The sequence below is a fragment of the Canis lupus genome, chromosome 13 (genome assembly GCF_048164855.1).
Source record: "Canis lupus baileyi chromosome 13, mCanLup2.hap1, whole genome shotgun sequence".
NCBI classification, from domain to species: Eukaryota; Metazoa; Chordata; class Mammalia; order Carnivora; family Canidae; genus Canis; species Canis lupus.
This window is the reverse complement of record NC_132850.1, coordinates 35,071,069-35,091,993: the sequence shown is the minus strand read 5'-3', so window position 1 is coordinate 35,091,993 and position 20,925 is coordinate 35,071,069. Positions and strand designations below refer to the sequence as shown.

The following is a 20,925-nucleotide window of genomic DNA, read 5'->3' as shown; positions in this document are numbered from 1 at the left end:
ATGCCACAACAATCATCCTTTTTAAATGTGGAGGAGGCATTGGTATCATATTATTCTGGGTTTGTTTTTTTTTAAGATTTTATCTAATTATTCATGAGAGACACAGAGAAAGAGGCAGAGACACAAGCAGAGGGAGAAGCAGGCTCCCTGCAGGGAGCCCGAGGTGGGACTCGATCCCAGGACCCCAGGATCACACCCTGAGCTGAAGTCCGATGCTCAACCACAGAGCCACCCAGGCGTCCCTATTCTGTTTTTTATTTGTTTGAATTATAAACATAATTTTAAATAAAAAGTAGGAGAATTTAAATGAACTACTCAGAAGTTGTATTGACATATAAAATCACCAAGACCACTCAGGTTGGGAGTAGCAGTAGTGGCACAGGGGGATGTTTGGTCATTTCTGAAACATTTTATCCTACATATGTGCGAGCAGTCAATTTTTTAAAAATGCAAATATTCTGAACTTACTCAGCTGATATTTTTTTTTAAGATTTGTTTATTTATTTATGATAGACATAGAGAGAAAGAGAGGTAGAGATACAGGAGGAGGGAGAAGCAGGCTCCATGCTGGGAGCCGGACGCGGGACTCGATCCCAGGACTCCAGGATCGCGCCCTGGGCCACAGGTAGGCGCCAAACCGCTGAGCCACCCAGGGATCCCCTCAGCTGATATGTTAATAGCTAACTAATCACTTTACAAATGTAAGTTTAACCTTTTCTTTAAAAGATTTTATTTGTTTGAGAGTGAGAGATAACAGGAGGCACAAGGGGGAGAGGGAGAAACAGCCTCCTACTGAGCAGAGAACTCACTCAGGGCTTGATCCTAAGACTCCAGGATCATGACCTGAGCTGAAGGCAGACACTTAACCAACTGAGCCACCAGGGGTCCCTAAGTTTAACCTTCTAAAATACCCAAGAATAAGCTTTCCTTAAAACATTCAATTCAAGTGTATGATAGGCATAACTGCCTATAAAATACTATATCTGATGAAATGACTTCTTTTTTTTTTTTTTACTTCTTTATTATAGTTATTACAGTTGATTTTGATAGATGACCAATAAAACTCTTTTAAACATAAAAATACTGGATCAGGATAAAATGAATCATTTCTTCTTGGTCTGAGGAATCAAAATGCAGATTATTGGAGTCATCAATTCTTTAAAATAGGCATTCCCCACATTTTACTGATATATGGCCTATTTGTGCAAGGATAGCATCTACTCCTCACACTTTCCCCCATTATTAGAGGAGTCACGGTGACAAAAATTCAACTTCTTGTTGAGAATCTCTGTGGTCAGAAGAATGGAAAGAACAGAATGTATTTGGAAGCTGGCCCCTCTCACACCCGCATAGCCCCCTAGGGCCATGTTTGAGCCCAAGTGTTCCATCTTCCAGGCCAGAGCTGACCACGGGGCTTGCTGACCTGACCTGGGTTGGGTCGGTTACATTCTCTGCCCCAAAATTTGGATTTGAAGTACAGAGTCAGGGCCTTTTGATTACTTAAGCTGAGGACAGATGACATTGTGAGATGTGAGGCAGTGGTGCACAGAGAAGCAGATGGAGCTAACTCACAGGGAAGAAGAAGAGGAAAGAGAATGTGGAGAAGCAGGGACAAGGAGTCCTGGGTCCCAGAGAGGAGGTGCCTGAGAGGACAGCTGCCCAGGACCCAAGGCATTCTGGTCTCTCCCAAAGCCCCCAACACCAGATCCTTGGATTTCATGAGACAACCTTGTAACCTCAGAGTAAAAACTCTTGTCCCGTTTACGTTATTTCATATATCTATGGATATACGTATATGTGTATGTAATACACATGTGCACGATGTATACCCATCACGCATATGCAAATGTTATTATTACTAATTTATTTTTGTTTAAGCTAGTTTCAAGTAGGTTTCTGCAAGCAAAAAGGTTTGACTCTTAGAACTCCCAGAGCAGGCATTCTGTGAGGACACCACCCGCCACTCGACCTTGCCACATAATTAGTGGAGATTTTATAATGCGTACACCCAATGAGGACTCACCAGGAAACGGCCAGTGCCACAGTGTTTTCCCTCTGAGAGCTGGCAAATTAGAAATAAGTATACTGTCTCCATGGGGTGTTCCCTGAACTTTTATTTTGTAACCAAACCAACACTTTGTTTTCCATATGCTACTTGCATAAGATAATTGATTTAAGTCAGAAATTTTCCATGTGCAGCTACTCTGATAATGCATGCCAATCATCTCAGTCAACACAAGATCCGGGATGTGATTTTTCTGTGAAAACAGTCAACAAGGAACAGGCAGCCACGTTTCTGGTTCCACCCTTGGAGCTTGCTCATACTCTGATGGTTTCATTGGCCCTTTTAAGACCACGTTCTCCACAGCTTCTGGGTACCCTTCAAACTGTCAAGCAATTACCCCAAATAACGGTGTGTTGGGAAAATACTTAGGCTTCTCTGTAAAAAGAGAACATGATGAGAATAAGGTAACTTTGTGAGCCCAATAGTTTTTAAAAAATAATAAAACAAGAAGAATGGCATTTAATATCTCCCATAGAGATGGACATAATTTCTTGATTATTTCACTTGAATCCAATTATCAACTAAAGTTCTCTGAAGAACCTGGACCAGATCCCACGGAAGAAACATCCCACCACAGAGGCTGTTGTGGAATGTGGGAAGGCAGGACTAAGAAGTGGTCAGAAACATAGATCGTGGTGTCTGGCTGGACTGATTTCGGTTCAGGACTGTGTGACTTAGGGCAGCTGGCCTAACATTTCTGAATCTTGGTTTTCTCACTTAGAAAACAGAGATGATAACAATGACTGTCTGTGTGCAGATAAAACGAGATAATGCACGAGTGCACTTCAGGCAATACCTGCGCATAGTGACTCCAGGTAAATGTTAGTGGCAGCTGGTATTGTCGTTGTTGAGGTGGTGGTTACCATGGGCTGGCCTGTTAAGCTGGAGGCTGCTGAGACTCAAAGGTCTGGATTTCGAGCTATTTTTGCAAGCAGGGAACTACTAAAAATAGGAGGCAGTGTTTACTCTCATAGCTTCGGGGAACAGCTATGACTCGGTCTCTGACCATGTAGATTCGGTGGTAGCCTAAGTGGACTGGTAACAGCCTCTCAGTTCAGACCACATCCTGACCGGACTTTATTCCAGGGAGGTTTGGACAACCCAGAAAAGCAGGCCCAGCAAATTTCTATAGGCTAAGCCTCTGCAGAAGACTTTCCAAGAGAAGCAGACCTGTTGCCCTTCCTGTTTCATACAGGAAGCTGCAGACATCACAGAAGACCCAGGTGACGACCTGGCTGCCAGTTGTGTGAGTTCCCTGGCTTTCTGTGTTCCTTGTCTTACTACCACCACCCCATGTAATGCCAGGGCAATGACTTAGTGAATTATAGAATCCAGGGCTCTGAGGGAAAAAAGAGCCTCTTCTTTTCCTAAGAGCTGAGCAGTTAAGGGGAGTTTTGCAGTGACTCACCCTGTGGATTATCCTGACTATAATCCTCCTAAGAGGGGCACCGGGTGGCACAGTTGGTTAAGTGTCTGCCTTTGGCTCAGGTCATGATCCCAGGGTTCTGGGATCGAGCCCCATGTCGGGTTCCCAGCTCTCCAGGGAGCCTGCTTCTCCCTCTCCCCCGTTTGTGCTGGTGTGCTCTCCGTGCTCTCTCCCAATCTCTCTCTCAAATAAATAAATAAAATCTTAAAAAAAAAATCCTCCTAAGAGTTGAAGACCATCCAAACTTGAACTACTCCTGGTTCAAGGGACCCATCAAAGAGTAGGGGCTCGTCTCCAGAAATAATACCTCCCAAAGTCTCTTAAAGGCTTGTCATATGACCTTAGAATCTTAATTAGAAACTGGATCCATTTCCTGGATTTGATGTTTCAGATTGTAGAAAATATGTTCTCATTTCAGTATGTTGTATAACTCATATGACTTCATATACACGCACACACACACACACACGGTATGTATGTATATGTGTATATGTTCTACTAATATTGAAAATTGACATCATTTTCTCTTTTTCGTTTCTTCTTGGCCCATGTCTTGCAATCTGTAATATATGTAGCATTTGTCTGAGTCTATAGCAGTTATCGCAAGGGATGAATGATGTCCAATCTCTCTTGAAGATCTTCTAAATTATATTTTATTTTTGTTCTCAAATTTTGCTAAAAATTACCTAATAAATTCAGTAGAGAAGAGAATAGGAGGCAAGAATAAAGAAACATTGTTGTATAGTATATCAAGATATTATATAACGTAGGGAGAATGAGTACCCATGCTTTATTTTCACCTACACATAGACACAAAAGCACTGAATGGAATCATAGATCTTACAGTATGGAAGGGACTTAAGGAACTATCTAAAATGCTGGCTAATTGAAAAACTAATAAAATAATTATTTATGGACAATATGACTGTCCACACACACAAAAAAAATCTAAAAGTGTCTTCAAACTATTAGAATCACAAAGGTTGATGGATACAAATGAATGAATATTAAAAAATCAATAGTAACACCATATCCCAACTAACAAAAGATATAATTAAGAAACAAAAACAAGATTCCATTAACAAAAACTTGGGGAACTTATAAACATGTCTAACAAAGGAAATAGAAAGTTGTTATGGAGTAATGCTTGATTGAATCACATAAAAAACCTAAGTAAATGAAAGGATATGCCACATTCACGTATGGGATAGGAAGACTCCAAGATGGCTATTATGTCCAAATTAATCTGTAAATTCTCTGCAATTACTTAAAACCCATATGTTTTTCCCTTATGGCATTTGACAAGTTGATCCACAAGTTCATATCAGAGTAAAGAACCAAAAATGCCCAAGATAACTCAGAATAATAAAGAAAAACAGCTCACCACACTAGACAGCAAGGCAATTAGAAAGCTACAGGTATTTCAAAAGGATGGCATTGGTGTAGAGACAGACAAATAGAACAACAAAACAGAATAGAGAGCCCACAAAGAGACCCACACTTATGGGAAAACTTGATATATGAAAGAGATAACATTACAAATCAGCGAGGAAAGGATAAGACTATTCAATACATGGTGCTGAGTCAGTTCATTTTCTCTTTGGAATTTTTTTTTTAAGAAATCCATACTTCCCTTTGTTCACAAACTTAATTTCCACATCAATTCAGTAATTAAAATAGAGGTGAGCCGAAGGCAGACACTCAACCAACTGAGGCACCCAGGTGCCCCAGAAGAAAATATTTTAATCTATAAAACCCTAGAGGGGTGCCTGGGTGGCTCAGCTGATTGGGCAGCTGACTCTTGATTTTAGCTCAGGTCATGATCTCAGGGTTGTGGCATCAAGGCTCAAGTCAGGTTCCCTGCGCAGTGCGGAGTCTGCTTCTCTCCCTCTGCCCCTCTGCTTTCGAGCTCTCTCAAATAAATAAATCTTTAAAAAACAAAAACAGGGATCCCTGGGTGGCGCAGCGGTTTAGCGCCTGCCTTTGGCCCAGGGCGCGATCCTGGAGACCCGGGATCAAATCCCACATCAGGCTCCTGGTGCATGGAGCCTGCTTCTCCCTCTGCCTATGTCTCTGCCTCTCTCTCTCTCTGTGTGTGACTATCATAAATAAATAAAAATTAAAAAAAAAAACAAAAAACAAAAAACAAAAACCCCAAGAAAGATGTTTTCATTGCATAAAACCCAACAAGGTATTATTATCCAGAATATATAAAGAACTCCTACACATCAATAAGAAAACAGCTCAATGGGAAAGAAAGTAGGTATAGGCTAGGAAGAAGGAATTCCCAGAAAAGAGATCTGAAGGGCCAAGAAACATAGTAGCTAGTGATCAGGAAATGTAAATTATGACAATGGCCCTCCATTTCATATCCATCAGATTGGCAATGGTTAAAAGCACAATACCAAATGTTGAGGATATGGGGAAATGGAAATTCTCATACACAGTTAGTGAGTATAAATTGGTACAATCTCTTCGGAGAACAGTTTTGTACAAAGTTGATAATGGGCGTACTCACAGAGCTCAGTAATTCTATTGCCTGCCAGATGTGTATCCCAGAGAAAGTCTGGTATCCTATTCATAAGAACCCATATAGTAGGATGCTTTGGGAAGAATTGTGTATAGTAGAAACAGATATACCTTTAAAGTCTATTAACAAGAGAATAAACAGAGAAAACTTGGTATACTCATAGAATAGGATATACACAGCGGTTAAAATGAATTAACTTTATCTAAAAGTATCGATATAAGTAAATCTTGAAATATGATGTCAAATCCTAAAGGCAGATTGCAGGAGGAGAAAGTGATACCAAGCCTTTTCATCTTATTTGAAGGCATCACCATCCTTCTGACTTACCTCTTCCCTGAAAAACTACAACAGCCTTATTGCTTCCCATTGTTGTCCCTTACGCCATCTTCTACATTGCAACTATGGCACATCCCTGCTTATGCCTTTCAATGGCTTTCCACAGCAGCCTTAATAAAATCCAAATCCCTTACCAAGGTCTTCTTGGCCTTTCCAGCTCCCCTCTACCCACTTCCCACCTCCTCTCCCTTGGTGCTCCCTGTGTTCGCATTACCCCAGCCTCTGTGTGAGTCTTGCTCTTCCGTGTATGCACCAAACTCATTCCTATGTGAGGGCATCAGCACTTGTTTGTTGTTTCTTCTCTTTGACATACTGTTTCTTATATTTAGGTTTTGATTTTAAATTTAGTATCTTCAGCAAGGCCTTTCCTCAGTGCCCTACCAACCAGCTCATTCCCCTATCCCCTGCCAATCTGAACCACAATATCCTATTTCATCATCTTCATACATTTACAAATACCCACAATAATCTCATTTATTCATACAATTACACATTTGGGAGAAGGGTTTTGCCTTATTCACCATTGTATCCTCAGGGTCTAGAACAGTGCCTAGCACATAGTAGGCGCTCAATAAATATTTGATTTCTTCATGTAAATTTTTAAAACACACAAAACTACACTGTATTATGTTACTGGCACCTAGTTATGTAGAGTAAGAGAAATCCATGGATAATAACTGAGGTAGAGTTTATTTCTATGAAGGGTAGGAAGTCAATAGGATTGGAGAGTGGAACAAAAATGCTTTAAAATCAATCTGACTTTTTTTAAGTTGTGAAAGAAATACAACACAACGTTTATTAAATCTGTGTTGTTAAATCTGAGTATATATAAGTATTGTGCTTTCCTAAGATAGTTCATAATGAAAACACAATTATGTGCTTCAAAGAGATTTGAAATGACAAAATGACAGAGATAGAGAACAAATTAGTAGTTGTCAGGGTTTCGAAAGGGAGCATGGAGGAAGTGCTTACAAATAGGAGCTCTTGGGTATCCCTGGGTGGCGCAGCGGTTTGGCGCCTGCCTTTGGCCCAGGGCGTGATCCTGGAGACCCGGGATCGAATCCCACGTCGGGCTCCCGGCATGGAGCCTGCTTCTCCCTCTGCCTGTGTCTCTGCCTCTCTCTCTCTCTCTGTGACTATTATAAATAATAAATAAAAAATTAAAAAAAAAAAACAAAAAACAAATAGGAGCTCTTGGTGGTAACTGAAAAGTTCTTTATCCTGCTCCTGGTACTGGTTATGACCTACAGGTAATGAAATCACATAGAATCATACACTTTATACCAACATCAGTTTTGTGGTCTGCGTCTGCTACAGTTACATAAGATGTAATCATCAGGGGAAACTGGGTGAAGGGTATACAGGTCCTCTCTGGCCCTCTCTGTGCTACCTTCACAACTTCTGTGAATTCATAGTTATTTTTTATAAAAAGGGAAATATGTAGCCCACCCAACAATATAATTTCTATTTGACAGATGAGACAAGTAAGGCCCTGAAAAAGAAAAGCCATTTTTGGTAGGTGATGTATGGGACAGGACAGGGAGGTCTACAGAAGCTGCAGTTTTCTTTGAATAATCAAATCAACAAATGTAGCCCTTCCTTAGGATGCTGATCTAACACTGACTTCCTAGTGAGCAACTCAGGCTGCATAGCATAGTTGCAGATCCCAGATATTAAAACAGGATAAACTTGCCTCAAATCCCAACTCCATCACTTAGTAAAGGGATGGCCTTCTACTTCAAACTCTTTAAGCCTCAGTTTCCTCTTCTGCAAAATGGGGACAGTGTCAATATATGCCACATATGGTGTTCAAATCAAATAATGCATGCAAAGTGCTTGGCATAAAACTTGGCACATAGCACAGTAAAGGTGCAGTTAAAAGTCAAGAAACACAGCCTATTAACTGTGAAATAAATCCAAATATGTTCACTATTTGTCCCTAGGACCCTCCTTTGCATGATGCCGTCCAACCATATAACCACTTTTTGTGTTGGGTGAAGTGTAAAGGTTGTTATGGAGAAACAGTAAGTTGTGGATAAGTAGAGATAGGGGATGAAGACAGGAGTGAGGCAAAGTACCTTAACTGCCTACACCCTCTATTTGTTATTAGAAAGTAGTTGGGAGACTCAACCAGAAGAAAAAAGGAAAAGAATAGAAAATAAAATGACTTATTTTGTTTGTGTAAACCCACAGACTACAATAGGACATAATCACACATTCAATGCCAAAAGAATATAGACCCTATCAGGTTGACCAGACACAAAGCCAAAAATAGCCTTATGCTTCAAGTTCCCAAAGGCTATTGCAAGACTATAGATTGTGGCTGTTCAAAATTAAAAAGAAAAATGAAGGCACTTCTTTTCCTTTGGTCACGAACTAAATTTAAAACTACTGAAAAGCGATTGAGTCTCTGAGAAGAGAAGGATCAGGCTCCACTTTCAGTTGGCGGAAGAAGAGCATTCCAGCTCCAGAAGCGCGCACACACACACACACACACACACACACACACACGTAAGAAATTGGAGACTCAATTTATTCTCAAAAGGTACATTAAAGTTGACAACAAACCCACTTGAAATTCTGAAATCAGAACAACAAAGAATTGTAGAAAGAACTGGTCTTTCAAATGAATTTATAGTGACAGGGTCTGCTCCGTGTCTGCAGAAATACATAAATCAGGTAGCTAAAAAAGGGAGCAATCTAAAATACAACTCATTTTTAGAACTAAATCACAAAAATTAGTAAAAATATGTGAAGTTTTCCTAAAGTTACTTGGAATCAGTAAAATATGTGTCTATTATAAAAAGAAAAAAAAAAGGTTGAGCATATTTTATTTTCAGCAATGAGTGAGATTCCAAAAGCATAGCCATACCCCTCACAAATGCTTTTAAATCAATAATACTTATGACAAAAAGTGCTTGTTTCATTTTGACAAGGTTTTAAGTACACTAGTAAATCTAAGTTTAATACCCATCAAATATTTTGCAAAAGTAATGAAGTCAAGGTAATAAAAGAACCCTCAATAAATCTCTACTTTTAAAGTATTGCTGACAAGAAGAATTTTTAGTCTGTGTTTCTGGTTGGCTTATTCAATTTGACATAGTAGCAGAATGTAGTAAAATTTGCTTAAAGTACTGGTTACATAATGGTGAGATTCTTTTTTAGTTTTTATTTAAAACAAAAATATTAATGACCTACAAGTACTAATTTTTCCCTTAACTCCCAGTGTTCGAGAGCTCATATTCTTCCACCAACTCCCTTATGTAACATTCTTTCTAGCAATGTGAGCAAATATGTATTCATATTATCAGCTCTCAGAGCAACAGAATTCACTACAATGAATTAATTTCACATTAACTACAAAATAAAAATAGAATTACATATAAAGAAGCAAGATAAAAATAATAAAAGGAACCAGATTATTTCTTCTTATGGAAAATAAAAATGGAAAAAAATCACATCAACTCTATCAGTAAATTGTTAAATAAAGGATAGATTTGGTAAAGAATATCTTCTAAAGTCTTCTTGGACTTAAAAAGTTGTAAGAGTTGGACAGTAGGAATTATAATAGTTAAGAAACATCTTTGTTTCACTTTTAAGCTTTTTTACAGAATATGTAAAGAGTTGTAAAAATGAAAGTACTATAATATTGAAGGTCAATTTTAGTCAAAATGAGAGAAGGAGATGCAATTTAGCTAAAATTTCCTATCTCAATTTCCTATCCTAGCAGTCACTGCATCTCTCCTTAAATTTAAATATATTATTAATTTGAATCCATTGCCCTCAGAATTCATATTATAAAAATGTATGTATGTGAAAATGTTAAAAGCATTCAACCTTAGAACCCAATTTATTTCTCCCTTCTTATTTCAAAACAATTTATTTCCAAATTTCCAAAGCAAATAATCTCCCAGGTGCTTCCTGCCAGTTGTAAAGAACATTCTATTTAGGGACAACATTGGAACAACACATTTCACCTCCTCTCTCTTCCTGCTGGCTTCCAATGTGTTGCTGGGAAATTAAGAGTTTGAAATTAGGAGTTTTAATTAGGGAGGCTTTCTATGCCTGTTGGTTTATTTCCTTTATTTTAAGGCATAAGTCTCTGTATGGTGGTGGAGTTGCTTACAGAGCCACAGAGGCTCAGACCTGAAATGGGAAAGTTATTTTAATGTAGTTCAGTTTGTTTGTTTTTCCTTCTTGCTGACACCTAGATCCTATTCTGATGTGACTGTGTCTTTGTTTAAGATGACTTTTGAGGGCAAGTGAGTTGTGTTTCAAAGGGGTCATTTTCCAAATAAGCATGTTGTTTGTGGAAAAAAAAAAAAAAAAAAACAGAAACAAAACACGTGTGAAAATTCTGTGATTCCCAAAGAGTCGGCTATGATCTAAAAGGTATTTTGGGGTGCTACAGTGAAGACTTACATACCAACTTAATAGCAACTTGAACCACAAGTTTTTTTAATCATGGCTTGTATCTGGGTATCTGGTTATATCTTGGTTTCATCTGTAATAGGTTTTAACTATCAAAACCTTAAATTAAAAATAAGAAATGAAGTATTTCTGTGTCGGTGGACCACTTTAGGCATTTGAAGTCATAAGAAGAGCAAATACCCCATGGCGGGGAAAAGGGGTTTTGTAGAATCAAGATACAGAGTCACATCACTGTGGTCAGAACCACACTCAAAATTATTTCCCTCTCCAGAACCACTTATTAGTTGCAGGAAAGCAATCAGTTGTCCGGTTCTCTGGTATTACCAGTGGGTGCGAAGAGGGTAAGTGGCTGGCATGCAGAGAAACAAATACAAGGGAAAGCAAGAAGAGAGAAAACTGGTAAGAGGATAGAGAGGAGGGACGACAGGCTTGTCTCAGAAGGAACTTTGTACCATGGCTGTGCTTAGTCAATGTCTTTTGAACAGAACTAATCGAAGGTGATATTGTGACACATTAAAAAAGAAAAAAAAAAAAAAAAAGAGTTTCTCTGATTCTGCCCTAAGATTTCTCAAGACAGTCCGTTGTTTTAACTGGAGCTACAGGCACAGCATGAAACCATGTGCGTGCTCCCTAGCTCTGGATGTCTCTGGTCAGACTGGGTCTGAGGTTCTCAAACTGGGTGCTGGGCCAGGCCTCTGGCTGGTTCTAAAGGCCCCGGGGCAGAGCACTAAACATACCAGAGACATAATTTCTGGAATGGAAATTTAACTTCCAGGTCATTTAATTAGCAAATGAACAAGCTCAATTGGTCTCAATACTAAATAATGCTGTTTAAAAATTAACAATATTTAAAGTAAAATCCTCAAATGTGCTTATAAGTGAGAAGACTGTAAGTTACTTAAGCCTGAAATATTAATTGGTGCAACCCTTTTGGAATATGATTTGGAAATATCTACTAAAATGTTAATGCACATAATGCTTTGGCCCTAAAATTCCACTGCTAGAAATACACTCAACATATATATTCCCATAAGCACAGGGCAATGTTGACATAGAGATTTTTTCCCTGCATCATTGTAATAGCAGAAAATTGGAGACAATCTTAATTGTACCCACTGGAAAGGGATCCATTCAATCAGGGATGGTGCAGTCCTAGGATGGAATATTGTGCAGATGTCAAAAGCAATGTGGTTGAGCTTTCTGTTACAAGAGCTATGAAGCCATGCCATACAGATATGGAGAGATCCTAGATATTAAAATAAAAAAAAAGAAAGAAAAGAAAGAAAAGAAAAGAAAAAAGAAAGGAAAAGAAAAGAGAAAAGAAAAGAAAAGAAAAGAAAAGAAAGAAAAGAAAAGAAAAAAGAAAAGAAAAATCCAACAGCAGAGCAGCAGGCATAATATATACTATCTGTGCCTTTTAAAGAACCGACTTAAATATATGCTTGGCTTGCGTTTTACAATTCTGGAAGGACAAAAAAGGCAGCTTTTAACCATGGTGACCTCTGGAGAGGAGGCTGGCAATTTTACGTTTCACTTCCTATGCCTCCGAAGCGATTCGATTTCTAATCCTGGTCACACCAACCACGCTGCTGCTTTCGGCATAATCAAGAACTGGCTAAGGCGGCCACGTAGGGGAACCCACGCTCCCGTAGCCCCCGGGAGCCCCCTGCCCGTCGGGCAGGACGGCCGAGGCTGAGCCCAGGTTAACCCGTTAGGTGCAGGGGCCGGGAGGCACCGCCTCGCCTCTCAAGGCCCCGCGCCGCAGCCGCAGCCGCAGCCCTTGGGCTCGGACGCGCGCTGCGCTGGGTGCTGGGCGCTGGGTGCTGGGCGCTGGGTGCTGGGCGCTGGGCGCTGGGCGGGCGGCTGCGGGGCTCCGGTCCCGCAGGAGCAGCGGGAGCCCCGGGAGGCGGGGGGGGGCGAGCTCCGCGCTGCAAGCAGCAGGCTCCGCACCAGGGACGCGTTCTGGATCCTTCGGCGGCGCCCGGCGGGATCGCGCCGGAGCCCGGTGCACGAGGGGCCCGGAGCGCGCCGGCCCTGCAGCCCCCGGGCTCGGAAGCTCCCGGGAACAGAGCAGGCACAGCATCGCCGCCGAGCTTCCTCCTCCCGCAGACAGACAGACGGACACACACACACACTTCCTTCTCCCCGTCTTTTTTCGCGCTCCTCTGGCTGGTTCCTAGAAATATCTACGGGGCGAGTCCTGCACAGAAATCGCAGTCAGCCTGTCGCGGCGAGGGTCGGTGTTTACCCCCTTATTCTCCCCCGAGTTGTCTCTTCTGATGTTTTCATGAACCTGCTCATTAAATGTCTTGGGGGGGGGGGGGTTGGGTTTTGAAGGTCTCTGGCCTAAATAGGTCTTCCAAATATGAAAATTTCCTCCACCGTGATTATATTTGAATAATACATTTTAAAAAAAAAAGTCACTTTGCTCCCAGAGTGTTGTGAGGCTTCACGGCAGTGCCAACAAGTAAAAACTTGTTACCCAGCCAGTCAGTGTTGAGGGAGAAGCCAGTATGTTTAGAGAAAAATTAACTCCTTGCATTCTCAGGTACTATCTCTTAACTTCTGCGCTAAAAGGCTCTAACTTGCTCTTCACAGATGAAGAAAAGGACTGTGATTTTCATGTACAAATTGGAGGGCTAACTTTTCCATAGTCCTTCTCTCCCAAACCCTGCTCTCCCTCCCTCAAAAAAACAGGAACAGTAAGCAAACACATCTCAAGATTAACCCCAAAGTAGTCTCTCTAGTTATTGGGTTGAGAAACATTATCTAGAAAATAAGGGGGGGGGGTCTAAAAATTTAGGGGCTCATCTAGGATCAGTAGCTAAAACTGTATTTTACTGCATCAGTAACTCTTAAAAGTCCAGATAGTTGCTTATTTTTGCCATAAATCCATATTAACAATCCAGTACCTTGTCAACTTTCTCAGCTTTGGCAACTAATGGAACGTGCTGTTAACAGCCCTCAAAACTAAAGTTCCTTTATTTCTTCTGCCACTTGAGAAAAAGTTCTGCCACAAAATTCTAATAACACTAAATTCCTACAAATCAACTTGGAAACATCTAAATGTGTTTTTCTTAGAAAAAGCGCCAGACATCAATTTTATCTGGCAACCATCAAAATACATCAGACCACAAAACTATACATTGCTGGACCTCACAAGAAGCATAGTGAGGAATTTCAGCCCGCCAACCAAATGCTCAGCTGCAACTCTATCTGCAGTCTACAAGGACACCGACACCGGAATCAACCTCCACTACCAAGCCAAGTAACAACACCCCCTCCCCTTCCCACGTGGAGGAATGGGTGCAAATTTCAAATCTGCCTTCTCAATTTCTGGTTTGAGATTAGGTAGGATTATTCAACTCACTGTCACACTAAACTCACTAAACTCACTTTCACAGAAACAACCAGAACACCCGAGTAATGAAATTTTTATTTGCACATTCTGTGTTATTTTATATGAAGTCAAATGACAGAAAACATGGGAATTTAGGTAAAAAGGCCAATTTCCTAGAATGACACGGTCCATAAAATGTGCGCAACTAGAGTATGGCATAGATGATGTACACGGTGACCTCAAAGGAAGAAATGCCTTGGGAACCTATCCTTCATTCAACATCTAACATGAAAAACACAGTGGGGATTACAGGGCACCTTCCTGCAGAGAATTTGCCATGTAGTTAGAGAGGATAACACCGCAAAGGTTCAAAGGACTGTAGGATTGGCAGGTGGAGAGGAGGGGGACCGAGGGGTAGTTATTTTTCATTATGTCTTTCTGCACTGCTTTATTTTCTTAAAACCTTGCCACATGTATGGCATTAATAAAGGTTTGAGAGTTGAGCAACATTAGGGGTGGAAAGGAAGGGACGGGTGTGACAAGCAATAGGAAGAATTCTGCTCTAGCCAGAAACCTGATGGCGGAAGTAGGGTGCGTGTAGATCTGTCCCTCTGCCTTTAGGTCCCCCCATCTATCAACAAGTACCCTGCTGTCTGTAGAATCTCTCACAAATTCTTCCTCCTTCCCCTCCTCCCCACCACTGCTTCAGGCTGAACGAACCCCTTCACAATCTCCTTCCTCTGGTATTTGAGTTCTGACCTTTTTTGACCAGGTGGGACTGGTCAAGTCCCAGCAAGGGACTCTGGACCCCTTCTCGGAACATTGCCTTTAAATCATATGCATTTTTAATGCACCATTAAATTATAATGATTATAATTTTAATTATATAATTATAAAGTTTTGCAGCTCACAAAAGATGACTTCTATTAAAATGGACATAACAAATTTTTTAAAATTGTGACATAATAACATATGTTCTTTATTAGTGTGTTGAATGACAAGATGTCGCTGTGGGTCTCAAATGGCTACACTAATTTCACTTTAGTGAAAAATGTAAAGGGTATCTTGAGACACCTGCAGCAACTGAGATGCGATATCTATATAACATATAATACATGTAATATGAAAACACCTGATTTCTCTTGGTGGTAAACTCATGTCTTCGGCTGGTTCTACTGTGATCTGTTGCCTAGATTGATACGTGAAGGAAATGCTTGATTTCAGTTAGACATTACTGACAAAAACAATGTCATTTTTTAAATCTTCCTATCCAAGTTCACAGATCCCAAGCATTCTATCCAGGGATCTCTTGCAAGCCCAGGGGCTAGATTAAGAAGCCTTGACGTCTAGGGGCATGCCCCTCCAGACCAGCGTCCACATTGCCACCACATCTGATGCTATCATTCTCCAGGTCCAAGTCTTCCATAGCTTCCCTCACTGCCTGAGGGAAAATGCAAATATTTCTGAAAGGCAAACAACATCCTTGGTGCTCTGTTCTTTGCTCACCAACTTGGGCTCCTCTCCCAACTCTTGGAAGTCCCTCCCTCTGCTTGCGCTCGGCCAACCCTTTCTGTCAGGGCCAGGTCAAAAGCTGCCTCCTCCCTGCTACCTTCCCTGGTGTCTTCAAGCAAACCCAGGTGTTTCTTCTCTGCTTCCACTGCCCATTGTACATACCTCACTGTGGGGATTCTCTTACTGCCCTGTAGTTGCTGGCTTGGGTGTCTCGCCACCACCCAGAATCCCTTGGAGGCAGAGACTGTGTTTTTGAACCTTCTGCTGGACCTTCCCTATTGCCTGGCACCATCCGATGCTCAGTAAATACCTGATGAACAACTGAGTGAACGAAGGACTAAATAAATGAGAAAGATAAATATAAAGAGGGAGGGGCAGCCCTGGTGGCTCCTGGTTTAGCGCCGCCTTCAGCCCAGGGCGTGACCCTGGAGACCCAGGATAGAGTCCCGTGTCGGGCTCCCTGCATGGGTCCTGCTTCTCCCTCTGCCTGTGTGTCTGCCTCTGTGTGTGTGTCTCTCTCATGAATAAATAAAATAGAAAGAAAGAAAGAAAGAAAGAAAGAAAGAAAGAAAGAAAGAAAGAAAGAAAGAAAGAAAGAAAGAAAGAAGAAAGAGAGAGAAAGAAAGAGAAAGAAGAGAAAGAAAGAAAGAAAGAAAGAGAAAGAAAGAAAGAAAAGAAAGAAAGAAAGAGAAAGAAAGAAAGAAAGAAAGAAAGAAAGAAAGAAAGAAAGAAAGAAAGAAAGAAAGAAGAAAGAAAGAAAGAGAAGTCAGAGATAACGCTACAGTTCCTGAGCTGGGTGAATGCAGGAAAAAAAATGGAGAATGAAGGAAAAATTGTGTTCATAAAATTTTAAATCAAGTACGTGTACATATGCTAATATTTCAAAGCTATTAACTGATGAATGCAGCAGAGTTTAGTTGTCCATTAACACACAGCATTTATTCTAGTATGGACTATGATAAGGATGCTACAGAAAAAGACTCACGCTGGAAAGAGGGTGCATTCTAAAACAAGGTTTGCAAACCCACTCTCTGGAATTTAGAATACAGTTTCCCTCAGAAGTGAGTTAAAATTAGTAAGAAAGTGTCCAATTTTCTCACAAAGTCCACTTGATTTGTCATGGGCCTGAATGTCTCCATGTTCGATGGAAATACGGTTCAGTGCTATTGTCATATAGCCAATTAAACAAAACAGTAAGCAGGAGGAGTGAACGTGAACACCATTTATCCTGAATATTGACATTGGAGAAAAGACAGGTTTAATTTTAGCAGGGTGAGGAAGTCCAGAGAGAGATTTATGAAGATCAGCAGGAACTCCTGGTGACTTGGGGAGCTTCTGAGGTTGGTAGCCCCGGCTCTTTAGTATGTATAATTTCACTTCAAGACTGAAGACTGTTTCCTTTTGGCTCACACAAAGGAAAGAGAGAAGCTATTTTGCAGTACTTGAAAAAACTTTTGGAAGACAAAGGGGAAGGAGGAATGGAATTCAAGAGGCTATGTGTGTCCTATAAAGGTTACCTGAGGTCGAATTAGCCAAAATAGAAAAAAAAAAAAAAAAAACACACACACACACACAAAAAAACAAGGGAGCAAGCTTTATATGGCTTGGTATATGTTGGGTTATTATTGTTGCTCACCAAATATTTCTGGTTTTCTCCCCCTCCTGGGCACAGGGGAGGGCCGGACTCCCTGGCCCCCTCGTGTCTGGGTGGCACCATTCTGCAGAGTGCTGGCAGATGAGTGGAGAGAAGTTGACAGGGCATTTAAACACCAACAAGAGATCCTTGGCTTTCTCCTTTCCCACTGGTTCGGCATCCCAGCCACATTTTAGGAGGTGACTGCTTTGGCAGCCTGGGTTCTAAAATGACTTAGGAGTCCCCCTTGTGACACCTGAGGGGTGTCACAGACAGGTCTGTGCAGAGAGATCTGTTAGATAGAAACCGTCGCTGTTTTGTGCCACTGAGAGCGTGGGGTCGTTTGTTTTGCAGCATAACCTAGCTTCTTATGACTGACATGTTATTCATCTCGTTCACCTCCAGAGAAAAGGGAAGGATGAGAGGGATGAGACCATGTGTTATGGCTGCCCCGAGATAGAGACCTAAAGGAGAATAGAAAAAGGGAGAAGAAGGTGTAGAGCCTCTGATCTTCCCCAGTTGGTGCTCAGGGCTTGGGCATATCTTGTTGATGAAAGACCCAAAAATGCCCTAATTACAAATCGGGCAGACAGGGTCCTAGCTTTCTTGCTATTAACTACCTGTGACTAGAAGCTACATGGCCTCACGTACATCATTGAGGTACATGCTGGCTGGAGCCCTTAGAGCTTAACAGCATTTGGAAGCTTGCAGAAAAAGGATGGAAGAGTGAATAAAAGCATGGATTTGGGAATCATACTGGCTTGAGTTCAAATCTTAGCTCTGACTCTTAAGGCACTAAATCCCTCCATGTGTCCATCTCCTTATCTCTAAAATAGAGATAAAAACAGTATCTACTTCAAAGGTTTGTTGGGAGCCCTAAATGAGGTCCTATCTGTAAAGCATCAAGTGCAGGGCTAAATGTTCTAGCTTTTTCCAGTCCCCTGGAAACCCAAGAGTTGGCTTATGAGGGAAGGGCCACCTCATCCGCATACCCTGACCATAACAAATCCCCTGGCCTACTAAGTGCAGTTTCAAGCTGCATCTTATGGGAGCACTCAATCATTACTGAGCCCCCTGATGTACTCCCGCCTGTGGCAGCTGCACACCCCCTTCTTCCTAGGCTATCAAGATCAAAGGTGTGCCCCACTTTAAAACAGATGCAGGAAAATCCAAATGTGCAAGATGGATAGATTGGGGCAGGATCAATCATACTCCAAGATTCTTTTCATGTTACCAAAGAATCCAAGATTCTAATAGTATTTTGCAGGTTTTTTCTTTTGCTTTTTCCTTCCTTTTTTTCTTCCTATTTTGACTGAACTGCTTGACAAAAGGAAAAATAAAGGCCAGTGGTTTCCTTGTCCACTGAGGATCAATCAAAAAAGAGAATAATCTACGTAGGTGGGAAAATGACTTGTGAAAACACATCCTTTGCCCACAATTTTCTAGGAGCACATCTCTGACATTGGTCCGGGAGCAAAGATAGCCGTCCAGGTCCCTTGATATAGAAAATGTATCCAAAGAGTTAGTGCGGTCATAGAAGACACACATCATTCCTGTTTCTCCATCACAACCAAGATCCAAAGCCCCAAATTCAAAGTTGTTGATGACAGGGTCCCCTCAAAGACTGACAGCCAGGTGAAAACATACAATGCTTCTAACTGACCAGGATAAAAATGGAATCAGTCGACTCCAGCTGTGAAAAAGTCCACGGTTAAAAGGAAGTTATTATATATTTTTTTCAAAATAAATGAAATATATGATGATGTGCAGAGGTAAAATCTACACTATAATTTATGTTGAAACTGAGACTCCACAGAGATGAGGAGCTCGCCTCTCCTGGGGCTGCTCCCACCCCACTGGGAGAGAGACTGTGCTCACATCTACGCACTTGGGGTGCGTCCCTGGAAGGAATCAAAAAGCAGGAAGGTGCCAAGCTTCTCATTTTCCAGATGACACAGAGGCCCTAAGAGATTCAGTGTTTGGTCTCAGGTCAAGTGACCAGAAATGGGTCCCAAGTTTTGCCAGTCCTGAAAGCTACTGCATCTTGACCTCCACCCACACTTTCTAATTGATTACGTTCTTTCCAGCTTATCTCTGAACTCAGCCAAAGACCTTGCAGGCAACGGGTCCTGTGATGGGAACAGAAACAACCCCCGAACAGTTAAGGACCAGAAGGACACCGCGTGATGGGCCGCAAGACAACGCTCGCTCGGCCTGACTTCTGCTGCCCATGCACGTGTACCTACTGACCTTTCTCCCATATTTTCCTTCTAGAGACCTGCAAGCCTTCTTGTTCTCGGCACTCTGAAGGCAATCTTTGAGACGTTAGGCCGCTGTCCTGGCCGTGGTGTTGGCCTCAAGGAAGCAAATCCCCTTCTTGCTTCGCCACCTTTCTCTTCACCTTTGGATTTTGTCAGCGGTGAGGGGTCGAACTTGGCATGTTGGGGACCCCCTGAGCCTTGCAGTCCTGCACCCCAATTACAGTGGCAGTTCCCACTACTGCACCGCCTTCCTTCTTCCTGAGACTGGAATGGCAAGTCCCCCAACTTGCCGGGTATGGAAGCCAGCCACCCGAGGGAGAGGGAGAGAGGGAGAGACAGAGAGGGGGAGAGGAGGAAGAGGGAGAGAGAGAGGGAGAGGGAGGCATCTGCAGGCCCTCAGGCCCCAGTGCCAGGGCACTGCAGGCAAGGAAGAGGGTTGACATCTGCACCCCTCCCCATCTTCTCCCCATCTTGTCTCCTCCCCTCCCCACACCTACCCAGTCCCCATAACTCCACCCCTGCCCGGTCCAGGATGTTTTCCAAAGGGGCTCCAGAGGGATGATATCCTTACTCCCCATTTAAAAGTTTTATCTAGGCAGCTGGGTGCCTCAGCGGCTTAGCGCCTTCAGCCCAGGACGTGATCCTGGAGTCCTGGGATCGAGTCCCACATCAGGCTCCCTGCATGGAACCTGCTTCTCCCTCTGCCTGTGTCTCTGTCTCTCCTCTCTCTCTCATGAATAAATAAAATCTTAAAAAAAAAAAAAAAAAGCTTTTATCCATTGCCCTCCAGATAAATTCCAACCTATCAAGATCTACAAGATCTACCCCAACTCGCTCCCTACTCTCCTCTCCCACTTTCAGAGAAACACCTTTCTCACTGAGGGAGTCTAAAGACTCCTTGCTACCCTTTAATGAGCAGACTCAAGGCACCTTCCTCTGAGGTCTCCTCAAACCCCTCAAGGCAGGGTGATGGCACTGTGTCCACATGTAACTATTATTGCCTTTTGCGTGGCATTTGACAATAAACCCTTGGGAGAATTTAAGCTCCGAGGCAATGTGGGATAGCGAGACACAGATCTAGGCTTCAGAGCCCAAAAAAACCTGGGTTCAAGTCATGATCTCACCAGTTCCTGGTTAAGCTATGTTCTTTTTACAAGCGTCAGTTTCACGTGAAACACGTGGGGAAATATATACCTTTCTAGTCTGTTGCAAAGATTAAATGGACTGACAGTGCAAGCCACAGAACATACGAGATTGTTTACTAAGTGTTCCTTCCTCTCCTCTCCATCTCTTCCCCTGAGCTATAAGAGTTCAGTCATGCAAGAACAGTTTTTTATTCTCTTGTATTCCTCATGAATAATACAGCAGGCATGCAATAAAGGGGAGAAAGA

General features: G+C 41.9%; 1 long non-coding RNA gene across 1 annotated transcript; it reads left to right on the top strand.

The window, feature by feature from the left end:
* Nucleotides 1-3,074: 3,074 nt before the first annotated feature.
* Nucleotides 3,075-20,302, top strand: LOC140602872 (uncharacterized). The gene is made up of 2 exons (XR_012005803.1): nucleotides 3,075-3,311; nucleotides 19,548-20,302. It is a non-coding gene; the product is annotated as an uncharacterized lncRNA (long non-coding RNA).
* The last annotated feature ends 623 nt before the right edge of the window (nucleotides 20,303-20,925 follow it).